At 37.6% G+C, this 18,809-nt stretch overlaps 1 protein-coding gene across 30 annotated transcripts in view; it reads left to right on the forward strand.

The window, feature by feature from the left end:
• Positions 1 to 18,809, forward strand: part of LRRC4C (leucine rich repeat containing 4C) — a 1,222,625-nt gene that overhangs the window by 1,113,852 nt on the left and 89,964 nt on the right. For 13 of the 30 annotated variants that reach the window (XM_085011418.1, XM_085011406.1, XM_085011417.1 and 10 more), the window contains one exon: positions 18,566 to 18,650. The exons of the other annotated variants lie outside the window; for them this stretch is intronic. The gene's annotated coding sequence lies outside the window, so the exon portion shown is untranslated. The remainder of the gene's footprint in view (positions 1 to 18,565; positions 18,651 to 18,809) is intronic. 30 annotated transcript variants of the gene reach the window in all.

Below are 18,809 nucleotides of genomic sequence, written 5' to 3' on the forward strand. Positions count from 1 at the left end.
CTACTTTTTCCAATTTGTTCAGAAGACATACAAACATGGGCAAATATGGGGATCAAAATTCAATTATATTTGCCCCACCAGAAGAATGAAATGCTTCCCACTCAGAGGTTGCTTAGTAAATATTGTAGCCTCTCTGAGATTACTTAGTTGAGATGGGCTAATAGGACTTTAGAAGAGATAATTGAAGGAGATGAGAGAAGGATGAGCTGTGAGATATGAGTTAACAGAAAAAGAAAGAGCTTCTTGGAGTGCTTGCTGTGGCACAATGGGATCGGAGGCATCCTGGGAGCACTAGGATGCAGGTTCAATCCCTGGCCCGGCACAGTGGATTAAGGAACTGGTGTTGCCACAGCTGTGGTGTAGGTTGCAACCATAGCTCAGATCTGATCTGAAGGAAGGAAGGAAGGAAGGAAGGAAGGAAGGAAGGAAGGAAGGAAGGAAAGAAAGAAAGAAAGAAAGAAAGAAAGAAAGAAAGAAAGAAAGAAAGAAAGAAAGAAAGAAAAGAAGGAAGGAAGGAAGAAGGAAGGAAGGAAGGAAGAAAGAAAAAGAAAAGCAAGCAAGCAGGAGAGTGAGCTTCTGACTGCAGCATGGAGATTCTAAAGTCAGAAAAACTTAGGTTCAAATCCTCCTTCCTCTTGCTACCAACCATTTATTTCTACTTCAGTGTTCTCTTTTGCAAAACAGCACTCCTAAACCTATCATGAAGATTGCTATCTGGATTATATGAGGTAATGAATGACCCATCCTCATTACCTTGCCGTTGGCAAGTCTACGCTAAGTAGTAGTTTTTTTCCCTTGTGTAGTACTTTCAATTTTCTTTGAAATTAAAAATCCATGTTCTAGTTCAGATTTCTTATTTTTCAAACATCCATGTTTACAAATCTATGATATTTCATGATACTTATTTTATTCTTAGTATTCTTATACTTTCCATTCTCTTTTAACACTCATTGTTTCTACAGTTTATGTAACCTTCTGCTCTGAACAAGGGAAAACTGACCCAAGAATGCAGGGAAAGGATTCTGCATTCAAATAAGAAGTTGCAAACCTGCTATCAACCTAAAACTTTACACTTTGTTCCTCTCTTTCTAGAAAACAAATCTGTGCTTCCATTGTATGACTTTTTGAACCACGTATGTACATAAATATTTGGGGGGGGGAGTAGTGTATGCAATAAATTCATTGACCTAATTCTAACTTTGCGGGAAAGCTGTACGTGGGGAAAGAGAATAGAGATATGGGCAGGCTGAAAACTGTCATCACCATCATTATAAACATCATCATCAAAGCATTACCTGCGTACGTAGATTAAAAGAGACACACATAGGGTGAATTGTACAGGGTTTGATAATCCATTGGGAGGAGGAGAGATAATAGATTTACCATTTATTTAAATTATATGCAATTTTAAAGCCTACCATAAAAATCACATACCCCTCCATCCCAGCTTCCTCATTCAGTTCAGGTGCCTCGTGAGTCCTCTGCTTCACTTTTTTCAGAGAGGACACTCTTCATGTGAGCTGCTAGTTCTCAGTGCATCGTGCTCCAGTGCTAATTTCATGTTATGACACCATATGGGTGATGACAGAGAATAACAGCCTTTGAGGTCTCACCTTTCAGGAATGGGTGAAGTGAGACTCCATTGATAAACGATGTAAGATCCTCCAAAATCCTGAAATAAAAGCCTGTATAAAATTAGAGAACTCAGTTTCCCCAGTTCTCAATAAACACCCACCGAGCTAATAGACTTTTAAATAACTATTCAACTGCAGTATGTGCAATATGTATGTTTTGTATGTGTGTGTCTGTATACATACGTGAAATAAGCTACATTCCGGGAGGAAGGGAATTTAGGCTGGCTCTTCATCTTACATCTTTAAAAACTGAGGCTCAGAGATGAATTTAGAGTTTATTAGGACCAGTTACCAAATTAGAACCCAGACTTCTTAGACCCATGGCTCTGTGTTACATTCAAGAGTAACACACTATAAATGTTCTATGTAGATTCTATGGAATCTGATCAAGAACTAAAGGGAAATGGTTGGTAACCGGCCTTAAACCATTTTCAAGCATAAGCAGGATTATTGTTGGTACATGAAAGGTTGTAAATGACTTTCCATCCCATCAGGCACAGGGAGAGATAGAAGCTTGGAGCTTACTCTGTACCCAGGAAATATTACTGGCAACAATCCATGTCATTTGCCAGGGCAGCAACCACCTTCCACAATTGAGTGGAGTTAAATGTATTATTGGGGTGGATTTTAGGCATTGCTGAAAATTGCTAGCAGGAAGTACATAAAGTTTTGTTTCATTGTGTTGTGCTGTGTATATCAGAACAAAAGAAAGAGTTAACTTATTGCCCTAAAATTGATCTAGCCTAATTTTTTTTGATTAAATAGGCTAATAGTCTGAGTGAATCAGGTGACTTCAGATTGAATACTCAAGCCAACATTTCCCTTACTGACTATATGATTTCTGGCAATCATGGAACTTCTCTGAGCCTCAGTGTATTCTTTTAAAAAACTGTTATCAGGAGTTCCTGCTATGGTGCAGTGGGTTAAGAATCTGACTGTAGAGGCTTGGGTCACTGTGGAGGCAGGGGTTCTATCCCAGCCTGTCAATGGGTTAAGGGATCTGGTGTTGCCGAAACTGCCTCATAGGTTGAAGTTGTGGCTCGGATTCAATCCCTGGTGCAGGAACTTCCATATGACATGAGTGGGTCCGTAAAATTAAAAGCTGAATCGTTGGAGTTCCCGTCGTGGCTCAGTGGTTAACGAATCTAACTAGGAACCATGAGGTTGCAGGTTTGATCCCTGGCTCAGTGGGTTAAGGATCTGGCATTGCCATGAGCCATGGTGTAGGTCACAGACGTGGCACGAATCCCAAGTTGCTGTGGCTCTGGCGTAGGCCAGTGGCTACAGCTCTAATTAGACCCCTAGCCTGGGAACTTACGTATGCCACAGGAATGGCCCTAGAAAAGACCACCACAAAAAAAAAAAAAAGAAAGAAAGCTGAATGATTAACTTCTAGATCATGCAGTTTGGGGGAAATTATAAAAAAATAATTCAGGCAACATTGTATCACATTCTTATAGTACACAATCAGTTATAGGAATAGTATTTTGAATATAAATGAGTAAGGATTAGGAAGCAATAGGGTTTATAATGGAGAAGGCAGTTCTCCAGAAACCAGAGAGGGAGAAGGAAGTATTCCTACAATTGGTTAGAACATCTGTATCCTCAGCTAATTATGTCACTTCCCTCAGATATCACATTTCTGGATGCTACCACCCATTAAGTCACATTTGGTGGCTAGAAGCTCTTGAGAAAGGTGGGGCAAAGAGAGAACAATAGGACCTACTGTGTTGCCACATTCTCAGCATGTGGAAGCTCCTGGGCCAGGGATCAAATCTATGCCATAGCAGTGACCCAAGCACTGTACTGGCAATGCCAGATCTACAATCCACTGCCCCCACAAGAGAATTCCCAGGAGCTTCATTTTAATTAATTAATTTATTTATTTTTTGTCTTTTGTCTTTTTAGGGCTGAACCTACAACATATGGAGGTTCCCAGACTTGGGATCTAATTGGAGCTGTTGCTGCTAGACTACACCACAGCCACAGCAACGCCAGATCCAAGCCCCATCTGTGACCTACACTACACCTCACAGCAACACTGGATCCTTAACCCACTGAGTGAGGCCAGGGATCGAACCTGCAACCTCATGGTTCCTACTCGGACTCGTTTCTACTGTTTCACTGCACCAAGAGGGCAACTCCGAGAAGCTTCATTTTTACGTTAAAAAATTCCACCTTCTTTGTAGCTTACCTTGATGTATATATATTTCTTTTTCTTTTTTCTTTTTAATTTTATTTTGGCACCAGAGTCAGCTTAATCACTTAATCCTAAAGTCCTCAAGAAACCATATGCATCTCTGTCTTCCTCTTCCCCCCACACCACCAGTGGAGTTTAGTTCCTGACAAAAGATTTAGGTTTTCAAACAGTTCATGTCTGCTTTCATAAGAATAATAGATTTAGGACATTATTTCAGCTTCAACTGGATAATTCATATATTTTACACAGACAGCTTATAGGGATTCATTTTCACAACAGCTTTTATTGGTCTCTATATTTTACAAGTGCTTCAAGCCCTAGTCAACAATCATGGTCTATACAACAGATTCTTACAGGTTATTGGGGTAACTTCATTTTAAGAGCATAGAATCAGCCTCCATCTATCTAACGTTGTCTGGGTGGGTTTCTGCCTGACCGCAGAGAATGGGAGATAAACAGAAGAACCTTTAGGGGATACTTCAACTTTACAAAGCTATGGAAGTAAAATCAGTAAAAGTTAAGGAATAGAAATCATGAGTCTTACTGTGTTATTATTGATGACTGCCATTCAGAATAATGTATTAATTCAGAGACTATTTTTTCAAAGGCTAAAGTGTTTTATTTTATTTTATTTTATTTATTTTTGGGCTGTGCCTGTGGCTTGTGGAAGTTCCCAGGCCAGGGATCAAACTCGTGCCACAGCAGTGACATGACCTTAGTGCCTGACCCTTTACCCGCTGCTAACCCACTGCACCACAAGGGAACTCCCATCCAGTGCCTATTTTGTGAGACCTTGTTTCTAATTGATAGAGAGACAAAATGAATTAAAGCATGTTTTCTATATGAAGTATTTCCAAGGCTTGTGGGACACAGGAGGAGAGGTAATTGTATTTTAGCATGGTGTATACAGTGCAAATATCTAATGCCTCTGTTAAGTTCTCCTAACTTTTTTTGGGGTTAAAGCATTTATAGGAACATTTCCTAATATTTCTATACTTAATATTGCCTAAGCTCAGACTTAAAGGAGTAGAGATTAACTGGAAGAGCAAGATTGAAGGAAAAGAATGAGACCTTTACCTCAGTGCCATGCCATTTTTATCTGTCACTCCAGTACTGGTGGGCCATAAAACATTTTGCCTTCAGGTAACCCTTTAAATAACAGCTGAGAGAGCATAGCAAAGAACAAAGAAGACTGTATCTCTATAACTAAGAGAAGTGGTTACATAGGAAGGGATTCTTATCAATGGGGAATGAAGAAAGTGTCTTGGGATCAAATTGATAGCAATTTATTTAATACCTACTCCACACAGGCTAAGCATCTTACATGTGTTACCCTTTTAAATCACCCCAAAAAAAAACCTATAGGTAAAAAAATGTTATTTTTTAAAAAAACATTGAGATGAATTAATAAACATAGGCTTTTAGGGAATAGTAGGTTATTTTCTTATCCACATCTAGAAAATGAATAATAGTATTGTACTAAGAGTCAGGTTTCTCCAAGTCAAGGATGGTGGTCTTTGGGCTCTGTCACCTTGTCTTTATATATTGTGGTTGTCACATTGCATTTATCATGGGCACTACAAGTCTTAAAAAGTATTAGTTGCAGAAAACTGAAGAAAAAATAGGCAAATAATGAAAGAATTGGATTTGGGGGACCAAGACACTAACAGATAAAAGGCTATTAAATAAAGGCCAAGTGATAGGGAGGAGACTTATACACACATATTGAAAGGTATAGATGCTATACAGGACTGAAATTATATATAACCCATATCAACACTATATAATAAGGATTTTAATAAATTTAGGGGCCATTGAGTTTGTGGCAGCCTCTGTTGAATAAAAAGCTATTGGATTTTGAAAGGCATCTCATGGGAAATATTGGGAGCTGAATCACTTGAGGGATGTAAAGCTAAATTGGATAAAACATATCTCTGATCTCCAAAATGATATCTCTGTGTTAAATGCATGCACAAAAACACAGGCCATTCGAAACTACTTTTAATTTTTACAAACTGTGTTGTCTCAGTGTATTGAAATAATAGATTTAATCTAAGCAGTAAAAAACTTAGAAAACTTTTCTAAAAATTAATTTGCAGGTAGAAGCTAAAACATCGTAGGATAAGTTTTAGAAACTGAAGATTCCTTACAGCTGGAACCTGCAGTCATTTAAAAATAATTAACTCTGCAAAGGGATACATGAATGGAAGGTCTTAGAAAGGAGGCAGAGAATTAATTTCCCAGAAGGCACTGCAGATAAAATTGTGGCTGGCACATTTCATTCTGCAGATACCCCTCTTATTGGTATCTTGTCTGTTCTCGTGGGTGACATTTTGGAATAGTATGTGCTGTAATGATCATTCAGTAATGCAAATGAGGAAGGCACCTTTCAGACACATCACTCTGGACAGACAATCTAAGTCCAGCCTTAGTTAGCTACCACACCGCCACTTTTTTTTTTGGCTGCACCAGCAGCATGTGGAATTTCCTGGACCAGGGATCAAACCTGCACCACTGCAGCAACCTGAGCCACTGCAGTGACAAAGTCAGATCCTCAACCCATTGAACCGCAAGGGAACTCTCTTGTTAGCCCCTTTTTAAGGAGCTCTAAAAAGATATGGGAGAAGTAGTTACCCAGACCTCTATTAAGTGGGAGCCTCAGGCTCTTGATATTGCCTAATGTCCCTGGATTCTCCTTATTCAGCAATGGAAGAGAAGATTATGTATGAGATTGAAAGGAGCCATTCAGCTGGCCTGATAGTTCATGTTTGCTCTGAATCCCTGAGTCTCACCTGCACTCACATTCTCCTGCCTATACTACTTAAGTGCCAGTGTTCTTTTTCCTACTTAAAAAAAAAAAAAAAAAAAAAAAAAAAAGGTTTCTCTATGTATTTCATCCTCTTGCATCCCGACCATCCAGGCCTCAGTGGCTTCTCTAATGACATGACATTATGTGATACTCTCTTTGCCATTTTAACTGGTACCCACTGGACTCAAGGAAATCTATCATGATATTCCCATTGACAGCATAAGAAAGGATGGACTCATTATCCTGCCACAAAACATCTTTTCAAATATGGAAATAGCCTATATTTCTAGCCTTTTCTTATAGTTCTTTATAGTTCCAGTATATTCTTCTTTACATGTCTTAACTTTTTCTCCATATGCCTTTGCTCCAGTCAAGCTAGTGACCCCTCACTAACTCTGAACCTGGGCTCATGAGTGACCACTTTCCAGCTTTTGATTCAAGTGTTCCCTCTGTCTTTACCATCACCTCTCATACTCCCTGTGCTCTTTCTGCTCTATTTACATGATCTACTTGTTGAACCTCTACTCCTACTTCCTAAAAACAGGTCTTGATCTTCCCTGGTAAGTGAGGTCCCTCCCTCCTTTAAGCCTGAATTCCACTGCCTGCTATCCTCCCCGTGGACCCATCTTAATCCACTGTGAGCACTCATTGTGGTGCCTGAAGTTTCAGTCAGAAGGATTTTAACATGGGAGGTGATGGATAAATATTTATTGAATGTACAGGGATTAAGTCTTTGAAATCTATTGCTTTATTCATTGCTTAAGTGAAAACTGAATTCAGAAGTAATCTAAATGCCTAGAGGTAGAGGAAATGCATAAATGTGTTCTAACACATCCGTGTGTGGGCTATGCCGCAGTCATTAAAGTAAGGTTTACAGAGAAATTTTAATACCATGGGAAAATGATGATTATATACAGTACATTTTCAACATCCACAGGGAATACTTCCTGCTCTCTTCAAAGATATCTACATTTTTATTAATCATATAATAATAGCAGCTAACGCTTATAGCTATTTAAAATATGCCAGGGCATCTTGAGTGGTCCTGCATCTTATTTCATGTAGAAAAATACACCTAAGCTCAAAACAGTTAAGTGTTTCCCCAGACCAAGCACTTCAAGTGAAGCAATGGTGGTTAAGAGCAGGATGTCTGAAGTCAGAATGCCTGAGTTTGAGTTACCTGCTTTCATTATGTATCTGCTTTATTCACCATGTAACAGAGATAATAGCAGTTGTAAGGATCAAATGAGATCCATAGGTATGATATTAGCACAGCACCAGGAGCATAGAATGCTCTAGTCCAAATAAGCTATTTGTATATCCAGAGGCTAGTATCATGCCTAGCTCTATGAATATCGGCAGATTGAATGGAGGGATGGCAACAGTATCAAACCCCATCTGACTGGTGTTCTTCTACCTCCCAATGACAGCCTCGCCATTAATGCAAGTTATGACATACACAGCAATGAGGACAGAGCTGAAAAGCCACATTGAGGTTCAAATTATAGGCAATCTTAATAGACTCATTTGTCAGCTTAAATTATTCACAGTCCCTGCATGATTCAAATTTGTATCTTAGAAAATACAAATCAGTACAGGTCAGGGCAATTCAAAATCAAGTAACATGAATGCCAAGGACTATTGTAGTGTTAAGAGAGGAAAGCTGAAAGTCAATTAGAGATACATAGAATTAAGTATGTATTTAAAAGATAGAGATGCAATAAGACTGAAAAGAACTAAGAAATATGCCAAAATGTTAACAGGGGTTGTATTTGGATGAAAAAAAATTATGTGTGATTTCTCTCTTTTATGTATTTTTATGCAAGTGTTTTGTGCTTTTCAAGATTCTAAGTTCCAGTTTGTTTAGAGTAAGGAACATGTGATAAAAATAAACTCCGTTCTCGAAAAGTTAAAAAAAAAAAAAAAATTGAATTCAATAGCTACAGATCTAGAGCTTTTTTTTTTTTTTTTTTTAGTTTAGATCTAATTTGAAAGCTGTTGCTTTGGCTAATAATATGGCCTTACTAGATATCGAATATTCCTGCACAGTATTGACAATAATGAATTCGAATTTCAAAGCACTTTTTGTTCTTTGCAAGGTCACCCAGGGAAAGTAGGGATCACTCACACTTAGGCCTTCATTCTAATGAGTATAATTAGGAATAAAAAATGAATTTTACAGGGCAAATGCACATCTAAACTATAAAATGAAATGGTTGACTGATGGCCTCTATCCACTAGTCATCTATATGTATGCACCATGGTGTGGGAAGGGTATGAAAAGCCTATTCAAATGAAATGCTCCACTCCTAAAACTTTTATGATCGCTAACAATTTTTGGCAGGCTTAGGAGTTGACAGACTTTTCTGCCATAAATCTTGACACATTTCAGTGATTCTCTCTCTAGCACAGAAGACAAGTGATTACAGGAAACCACAGTCCTTAAAGATTTAATGTTCAGAGGAATTTGGACAATTATAAGCAACATATAAAAGTGGCCCTGGTAAAATGCAGCTGAGGGTAATTTGGCATGCCGAAATTCCCTCCAAGGAGGAGGGATGCAATTGTTCTCTTACTTCAGATTTTTTAAAGGAGGATAATAAATGCTTGCCTTTTAATCCATTTATTCACTCAACAGATACTTACTGAATAACTGCTATGCACCAAGTACTATTCCAGGTACTGGTGGAATAGAGCAGTGAACAAAACAGAAAACTGTCCTGTTTTTTCGTTTGTGTGTTGGTGTTTTGGAGTTTACAATGTAGGATACATATGGGTGGGTTGGTAGAGAGGAGTATGAAAGTAAACAAATACATAAAATAGATGGAGTTCCGGTTGTGGTTCAGTGTGTTAAGAACCAGATTAGAATCCATGAGGATGTGGGTTCAATCCTTGCCATTCCTACAAGCTGTGGTGTAGGTCACAGATGCAACTCGGATCCCAGCATTGCTGTGGCTGTGGTGTAGGCAGGCAGCTGCAGCTCCAAATCAACCCCTAGCCTGAGAACATCCACATACTGCAGCTACAGTCCTAAAAAAGGAAAAAAATATATGTGTGTGTGTGTGTGTGTGTGTGTGTGTCTAAAGCAGCACTGTCCCATAGAAATTTTTTTCATTGACAGAAATGTTCTATCACTGTGCTAATACAGTACAGTAATATAGTATAAAATATATTATACTAATATAGTAGCCACCAGCCACATGTGGCTATTAAACACTTGAAATAAGCCTAGTATGATTGGACTAAATTTTAAATCTCATTTCATTTTAACAAATTTAAATATAAACTTAAGAACCCCACAGGGTAGTACCTGCCACATTGGCAAACAAGGTCTAGATAGTAAGAGTTCAGAGCCTATGCAAAGAGGTGGGCAGGGTGTCGAGGAGTGGTTGCGGTTATAAAAGGAGTGGTCAGAAGAGGCACCTTGAGGAGACATTTGGTGAAAAGAAGGAGGTGAAAGAACAAACCACGCAGATATTTAGAGGGAAAATATCCTGGGAAAAGCGACTGGGAAGTGCAGAGACTTTGATATTCTTGCCATGTGGCTTCAAAAAGGAATGTCATGGAGGCCAGCGTGGATGCAATGGAGTGAGTGGACAGAAAGTAAGAAAGAAGACTCAAAGAGCCATGGGGCTATGGTGAGAAATCAGGAATTCTACCCTAGGTTTAATTATATATGTACATATATATATATATATATATATATATATATACACACACACACACATAAATATATACACACACATGTCTATACACACATGTATATGTGTATATACATATATATACACATATACATATATAAATTCTGAGTCCCAAATTTTAAGACTCAAAACCCACTAGAGCATCTTTTTACTCTAAATCCTTTTTGACCTGTAGGTCAGTGAGAATGTTTCAGCAGACTATATTTTTACTTCATAATTGAGTCTAGAATTTTAAATGTTCAGTGGTTCTCTAAGGAGCTCTTGGGCATGCATTCCCCCACCATGCTGAGTAATATTTATGACCACAACCCTCTTTAGGCTTCTCTTTACTCTGACAAATTGGTTATTTTATTTTCTTATGATTGATGGAGTTTATCTTTAAAATTTAAATCTAATGGAAACATGTTGTGGAAGAAAATATGCCAATTTTTATAGGCAGACAATTCTGTAAAATTAATGAGAATTATAGGTCATGGTGCAGAAGGAGATCTGAACACAAAATGATTTAGAATTTAGAGCTTTCGTCCTGTGAAACAGTACAAGATGTGAGGGAAATTGCAGGTATTTAGATATGGCTTGAATTGCATCTCACTGAAGTAGCTGTCACGTTTTAAACCCTCTAGACATTTATCGAAATTTAGCTACCATGTGTTAATAAACTTTTATCTTATATGTGGCCTTATCTATGACTTCATTTATTTATTTATTTATTTATTTATTTTTTTGGCTTTTTGCCTTTTTTTTCTAGGGCCACTGCAATGGCATATGGAGGTTCCCAGGCTAGGGGTCTAATTGGAGCTGTAGCCACCAACCTCCGCTAGAGCCACAGCAATGCGGGATCCGAGCCGAGTCTGCAACCTACACCACAGCTCAGGGCAACGCCAGATCCTTAACCCACCGAGCAAGGCTAGGGATCGAACCCACAACGTCATGGTTCCTAGTCAGATTCGTTAACCACTGTGCCATGATGGGAACTCCCTATGACTTCATTTCTAAAGGAAGCTAATTGCTTTGCAAGGGTAGTTATGCTCTCTTTCCGAAGTTATCTTTAGTTTTTTTTTTTTTAAAAAAAAAGTGGAATTCCCATTGTGGCTCAGTGGTAATGAAACTGACTAGTATCCATGAGGATGCAAGTTTAATCCCTGGCCCTGCTCAGTGGGTTAAGGACCTGGTGGTGACATTGAAGTGAGCTGTGGTTGGGATTCCACATTGCTGTGGCAGTGGCATAGGCTGACAGCTGCAGCTCTGATTTGACCCCTAGCCCGGGAATGTCCATATGCCACTGGTACAACCCTGAAAAAAAAAAAGGTTGTGTGCATGACCATATTTTTATTCAACTGAACTTCAATATTTTAGAATTGCAGCCCAAATTGATTCTCTTATTTTACTTATTTAGCTTGTTAGCTATGTCATGAATATGGTCCTTATATAAAGAGAGATGAGAAAGGATGAGAAAAGGTGTTAGTATTATTTAAGTGCCCACCCTGTGCCAGGATCTGTAAAAATAGTCATGCTGTCTATGATTTTTAAGTGATAATAAATTTATTGTATGTACAAAATAATGAATGTTTGTTATCATTATTATATACTATGCACTATCCCTGCATTATCTCATTTAATTTGTATCCCACACTTGCAAGGTAGCAAGAATAGATTTTATTTTAAAAATGAAGAAATTAAGGAGATATAAAATATTCCTAGGAGTTCCTTCACGGTCAGCAGGTTGAGGATCCAGTATTGTCATTGCCATGGCTCTAGTTACAGCTGTGGCACAGGTTCAATCCCTGATCCAGGAACTCTTTATATTACAGGCATGGCCAAAAAACAAATATGTCTAAACACACACATTCCTGATACGTAACAGAACCAGGACTTGACCCAGACCCTTATTAACAATAAAAATCTATGTTCTTTCCATTATATTTTCTATTTCTAATTATAATTTACCAATGTCTGGAAAATAATATTTTTAAACTCTGGTTTTTTTTATTGACTAAATTTATTCACTATTTCTTACAAAGTCACTTACTCCTGCTAGTCTTTAATTTCCTTGCCATAATTTTTTTTTTTAGTATTCACTGAAAATTTATTTAGGAAATTGATCTAGATACTTGATATAATACATGGATTATTTTATTAAGCATTTGAAGATATTCATACTTCTCTTTTTTAAAAGAAATAATTACAGTGAGGATGCATATTATTAAATATGCTGCACGTGAGATAATCCACATAAATACATAGCAAAGTGCTTAGAACAGAGCAATCCTTCATAAATGCTAGCTATCATTAATCATTTTATCCAAGTTTCTGCATATGTAAGTAGGAAATGGAAGAAATTATTTGGTATATTAATTCCATGTGGTGTAATAAAATAGATTTCCTAAACCTTATGCTCCTTCGGTCTTTCCAGCCACACCACTTTGAAATTTTGATCTTCCATAATTTACAGATTATGTGCAACCAGATACCATTATTAATGAGCTAACAGGAAAATTGATTAACCTCCTAATGACTTCCTTCCCCAGAACTGAAAATGATCCCGGATTTCCTCAGATGCTCTGTGATTGCTGCTGTCTGCCTGTAATCAGAGTTTTTAAAAAGATTGACTTTGGCATCTTGTCCATCCTCATGCTCCTCCCGCCTCTAAAGAACTTGAGGTCCTCCCATCACTTGGAGGACTTGTTATCCACTCTGTCCCTTTGAACATTGACAGGCATGTTGATTGTGCAGTTTTGTTTTCACTTTCACTTTTTGTTTCGTAACTGGGATGTTCACAGAAAGACTTTTTATCCTTGTTCTTCTAATCTCTCGGAGTCCCTTGGCTCTTTCTCTCCCAATTCCAGTGTCGCTCCCTTGTCTGCCATCGTCCACTTCTAAGTCTCCCTTTAGAAGAGAGCTGGTGTCTTCCAATCCAGGGATCCACTTGGTATCACGAAAGCATTGTCTTCTTCCTGGGGGAAAAAAAAAAAAAAAAACCCAACAGAACAAAAAGTAAAACTCTGGAAGATGCCACCTTGCACTTCCGAGGCCAATGCTTGATCCACCAAAAAACAGGGAAAATCAGGGAGAGGATAAGGGAAATCAATGTTCTGTTGGTGTCTTGGTCTTTCTGACTGCCTCCCTTTGGAAAACAAACATGTGGGCATTTTCACCCTGAGAACACAGGGGCTTGTGATGACTACAAGAATAACCTAGCCACCCTCCGCCACAAAATGCAATGGTCAGGTTCGTGTTCATTACGTAAGTTTTAACAGCAAATATGAAAGTCATAGTAGAGTTGAAGTTCTAGTCATAGGAGAAATCTGTAGCATTAGCAGTTGCATAATTAAGCAGAAAATAAAAGAAATGCAAGAGAAGCCGGCAGGAGGTAAGGACTCTGTTTCCACACTTAGGTAAAAACTTTACTCAAAGTAGTGGGTGGTGAAAATGGCACCCCAAGATAATATAGTCAAAGGATCAATGTTTGAATAGTAACTTTTTAAAAATTGAAATATAGCTGATTTATAATATACTTGCAGTTTCAGATGCACAAGAATTGATACCTTATAGGTTGTTACAAGATATTGAATATAATTCCCTGTGGTATACAGTAAATCCTTGTTGCTAATCTATTTCATGTATAATAGTTTGTATCTGTTAATCCCATACTCCTAATTTGTCACTCCCTCCCTCCCTCTCCCCTTTGGTAACTACAAGTATGTTCTCTGTCTGTGAGTCCATTTCTGTTTTGTATAAAGATTCATTTGTCTTATTTTTAGATTCCACATATAATTGATACCATATAGCATTTGTCTTTCTCTGTCTGACTTCACTAAGTATAATATTCTCTAGGTCTACCCATGTAGCTGCAAATGACAATATTTCATTTTTTTTTTAGTATCTGAGTAGTATTCCATTGTGTATATATACCACATCTTTTTAAGCCAATCATCTTTTGATTGGCACATGGGTTGTTTCCATATCTTGGTTATTGTAAAAGTGATGCTATGAACATTAGGGTGCATGCATCTTTTTGAATTATTTTATTTTTTTTCTAGATATATACCCAGGAGTAGGATTGCCAGATCATATGGTAGCCCTATTTTTAGTTTTTTAAGGATCCTCCATAACGTTTTTCATAGTGGCTGCACAATTTACATTCCCACCAACAGTGTAGGAATGTTCCTTTTCCTCCATACCCTCTCCAGCATTTATTATTTGTTGACATTTTGAAGATGGCCATTCTGACTAGTGTGAGATGATACCTCATTGTGGTTTTGATTTGCATTTCTCTAATAATTAGTGATATTGAGCATCTTTCCAAGTACCCATTAGCCATGGGGATGTCTTCTTTGGAGAAAGGTCTTTTGCCCACATTTTTTGTTGGGTCATTTGAGGTTTTTTTTTTTTTTTTTTTTTTTTGATATTGAGTCGTATGGCCTGTTTGAATATTTTGAAACTTAACTCCTTGTTAGTTGCATAGTTTGCAAATATTTTTTCCGAGTCTTAAGGTTGTCTTTTCATTCTGTTTATTTTATTTTATTTTTTTTTTCTGTACAAAGGCTTTTAAGTCTATTAGATCCCATTTGTTTCTTTTTGCTTTTATTTGTTTTGCCTTGGGAGACTAATCTAAGAAAATATTGCTATGATTTATATTAGAGAATGTTTTGCCTATATTCTCTTCTAAGAGTATTTGGGTGTCATGTCTTATATTTTCTTATATTTAAATATACATGTATTTATGTTTAGGTCTTTAAACCATTTTGAGTTTATTTTTGTGTTATATGAGGAAGTTTTCTAATTTCATTGACTTACATGCAGCTGTGCAGCTTCCTCTATACCATTTGTTGAAAAGACTGTCTTTTCTCCATGGTATGTTCTTACCTCCTTTGTTGTAGATTAGTAGACTGTAGGTGTGTGGGTTTATTTCTGGGCCCTCTATTCTGTTCCATTAATCTATATGTCTGTCTTGGTGCCAGTGCCACTGTTTTGATTACTTTAGCTTTATAGAATAGCCTAAAATCTGGAAGGGTTATAACTCCAGCTTTGCTATTTTTCCTTAGGATTGCTTTGGCAATTCTGGGCTTTTTGTGTTTCCATATAAATTTTGGGATTCTTTGTTCCAGTATTGTGAAAAATGTCAAGGGTAGGTTGATAGGAATTGCATTAAATCTATAGATTACTTTGGGTAGTATGGTCATTTTAAAAATATTAATTCTTCCAATCCAAGAGTATGGGATATCTTTCCATCTCTGAATCTTCTTCCATTTCCTTTATTGATGTTTTATAGTTTTTGTTATATACAACTTTCACCTCCTTGATTAAATTTATTTCTAGATTGTTTTTTCTTTTTTTTTTGACATAATTTAATTAATTTATTTAGTTTTTGGCTGCAGCCATGGCATGCACAAGTTCCTGGGCCAAGGATACAACCCGTGCCAGGGCAGTGACAAGCATTGCTGGATCCTTAACCTGCTGAACCACCAGGGAATTCCTGATTCAATTTTAAACAGATTTTTTTTTTAACTTTCTCTTCTTGATATTTCATTTCATTATTAGTATAAAGAAATGCAACAACAGATTTCTATATATTAATGTGTTATCCTACCTTGCTGAATTTATTTATTAGCTCTAATAAGAATAGTAACTTTTAATAAGTGGAATTTCCTGTCCATTTTTTTTTAATTTGATCCATTTGTTCACAAAACAGATTAATTCCATTACCAGCTTTGAACAAAGAAGGCTGCACTTTTCAACTCACAGAACTTTTCCTTCTCAGTTTTCCTGAGTGCTCTGCAAATTTTCTCTTAGTTCTTGGGCCTCTGGGCTTGCCTAAGTGTATGTACCTGTCCTTTGAACTCTCCTCCGAAGGCTTTTTGCCTTCCTAGCAGTTCTGAATTTTTTTTTTTTTTTTTTTTTTTAGCTAGTCCCAAGCTTGGTCCTTTCCCAGACTGACTTAATATTTTTACTCCACAGGGCAATTTCCATGGGCCTCTCATGCAGTCAAGGCCAGGGGTTTATCTATTATTTATTTCTTGGATCTAGCCGGGGTTTCCTGTCTGTTTTTATATGTCAGTTTCTGAGTTAATTGGACTAATCAATCCGATGAATTTTCCTGAAGTTGTTCAACAACCTTTGTAGCTCCAGGAGCATCTGAACAACAGTTAATGCAGCTAATCAGCGGTACCCCCAAGGGCTGAATTTACTTTGGCTCAGTGTGTTTTTGTTTTTGTTTCTTTCTCTTTGTTTGTTTCGTTTTATTTTTTTTGTGGTCTATGTTGTAAGAATCCAATGCATGGGCTGTAAATAATTCCTGCCATCCTGAAATGTATTAGGCTTCTCGGAAATGTAAGTAAAACATGATAAAATAGTGGATGTGAAATGCTTAGTAAGAAAGGTGCATAATATATAGGCAAGTTTTAGAGGGTATAGGTCGAGAAACGCTGGAAATTGACCAGGGACCTGACTTTGTGCTTTGACTTTCCCATGATGGTCACTCTTGGCAGCTCTCTCAATTCCATCTCTCCCATCTCTAAGTGGAGGTAATGCTTTTATCATGGGGATACTGTGAAGAATTTATTTTAGTTGGAGATGGATTGTTAGAACATTCAAAAAAATTACTGAGATGCTGGCTGTTGACATAGAATAGAAACTAGAATAGAAACTATAGGAGTTCCCGTCGTGGCGTAGTGGTTAACGAATCCGACTAGGAACCATGAAGTTTCGGGTTCAGTCCCTGCCCTTGCCCAGTGGGTTAACGATCCGGCGTTGCCGTGAGCTGTGGTGTAGGTTGCAGACGCGGCTCGGATCCCGAGTTGCTGTGGCTCTGGTGTAGGCCGGTGGCTACAGCTCCGATTGGACCCCTATCCTGGGAACCTCCATATGCCGCAGGAGCGGCCCAAGAAATAGCAAAATAAAACACACAAAAAAAAGAAAAAAGAATAGAAACTATAGTAGAAAAAATGTGGATAGCATAAATTGTAGTAGTCATGGAGGTTGACAGTTCAAGCATTTGGCACCCAGTGGCAGGTTTACTTCATTAGTTAATGTTAACTAGGCGAATGGTAGCAAGGGCACCTGAGTAAAGCCATTCAGCTGTGCCAGCACAACTCCAGGAAGCACCAATAACAACCTCTACTCTAAAATGCGAGCTCGGGAGTTCCCATTGTGGCACAGCAGATTAAGAACCTGATGTCGTCTCCGTGAAGATGCTGGTTCAGTCCCTGGCCAGTGGGATCAGTGGGGTAAGGATCAGGCATTGCTGCAAGATGCAATGTAGTTTGCAGATGTAGCTTGGATCCAGGGTTGCCTTGACGGTGGTGAAGGCCTGCAGCTGCAACTTCGATTTGACCTCTAGCCTGGGAACTTTCCTATGTCTCAGGAGTGGCTAGAAAAAGGGAAAAATTAAATAAATAAAATAAAATTTGAGCTCACTAGTCCTGATTCCATTGTTTACCGGACATGGGACCTTGAGTACATTAGGTAGCATCTCTGCACTTCCATTTTCTCATCTGAAAAACAAGGATAATTAGAACACCCATCTCATAAGGCTGCTGTGATGTTTAGTTATCACTTTTAAGGAACTTACATGTAATTTACTTTTAATACATTAAAGACCTTAGTAGAATGCCACACATAGTGGCTATGTATCATGGCACTGGCTATTATTCTTTTTAATTTATTTTATTGAAGTGTAATTGGTTTACAATGCTGTATTAACTGCTTCTATACAGCAAAGTGATTCAGTTATATGCATAAGTACATTTCTTTTCATATTCTTTCCCATTATGACTTATCACAAGATGTTGAATATAGTTCCCTGTGGTATACAGTAGGATCTTGTTATCTATTCTGTGTGTAATAGTTTGCAGTTTTGGCTATTTTTATTACCTTTTCACTAGGAGCAAAGCCCCAATCTAATGCTTTGTTTATACTGGAATAGATATAACAATTCATTTGTAATTTGCAAATATTGAGCTTCCTAGTAGCTTCAGATATTTTAAATGCTCTTACAGTCCTTTTATTTTCCTTGTGTTTATCTTGCTTAGGCCATGTAAAAATTGTGTTTTTACAAACTACAAGAAGTTTCCAATCTGAGCATGTAATTACCCTGAGTGCTTTGCTCCTACATCCACAATAACAAGCATTTAGTTTGTTTTTCAGAGCTATTGTGCTTAATTAATATTTATGCAGGATTTAGTGAAATCATGAAAATTGACAAATGTCCTTACCTAAACAGGTGGTGAATATATCAACAATTACAATAAGAATGGGGATGCTACAACAGTACTTCTTTAGATCACTCAGACTTACTGCTGAGTCGGGTAAGCATGATTCCACATTTATTACCCAGTCTGGAAAGTGCACTGTCAGGCTAATTAATAGAAATGGCTTTAGGTATATTTTAAGATAGTCACTGAATTATGAACTTCATGCATATTACAGAAAATTAAAAATAACAATGGTGGTGTTCCCATTGTGGC

The sequence above is a fragment of the Sus scrofa genome, chromosome 2, assembly GCF_054392235.1.
Source record: "Sus scrofa isolate SSC_HxYL_T2T_F1_AM1 chromosome 2, Sscrofa_HxYL_maternal_Yorkshire_Landrace_v2.0, whole genome shotgun sequence".
NCBI lineage: Eukaryota > Metazoa > Chordata > Mammalia > Artiodactyla > Suidae > Sus > Sus scrofa.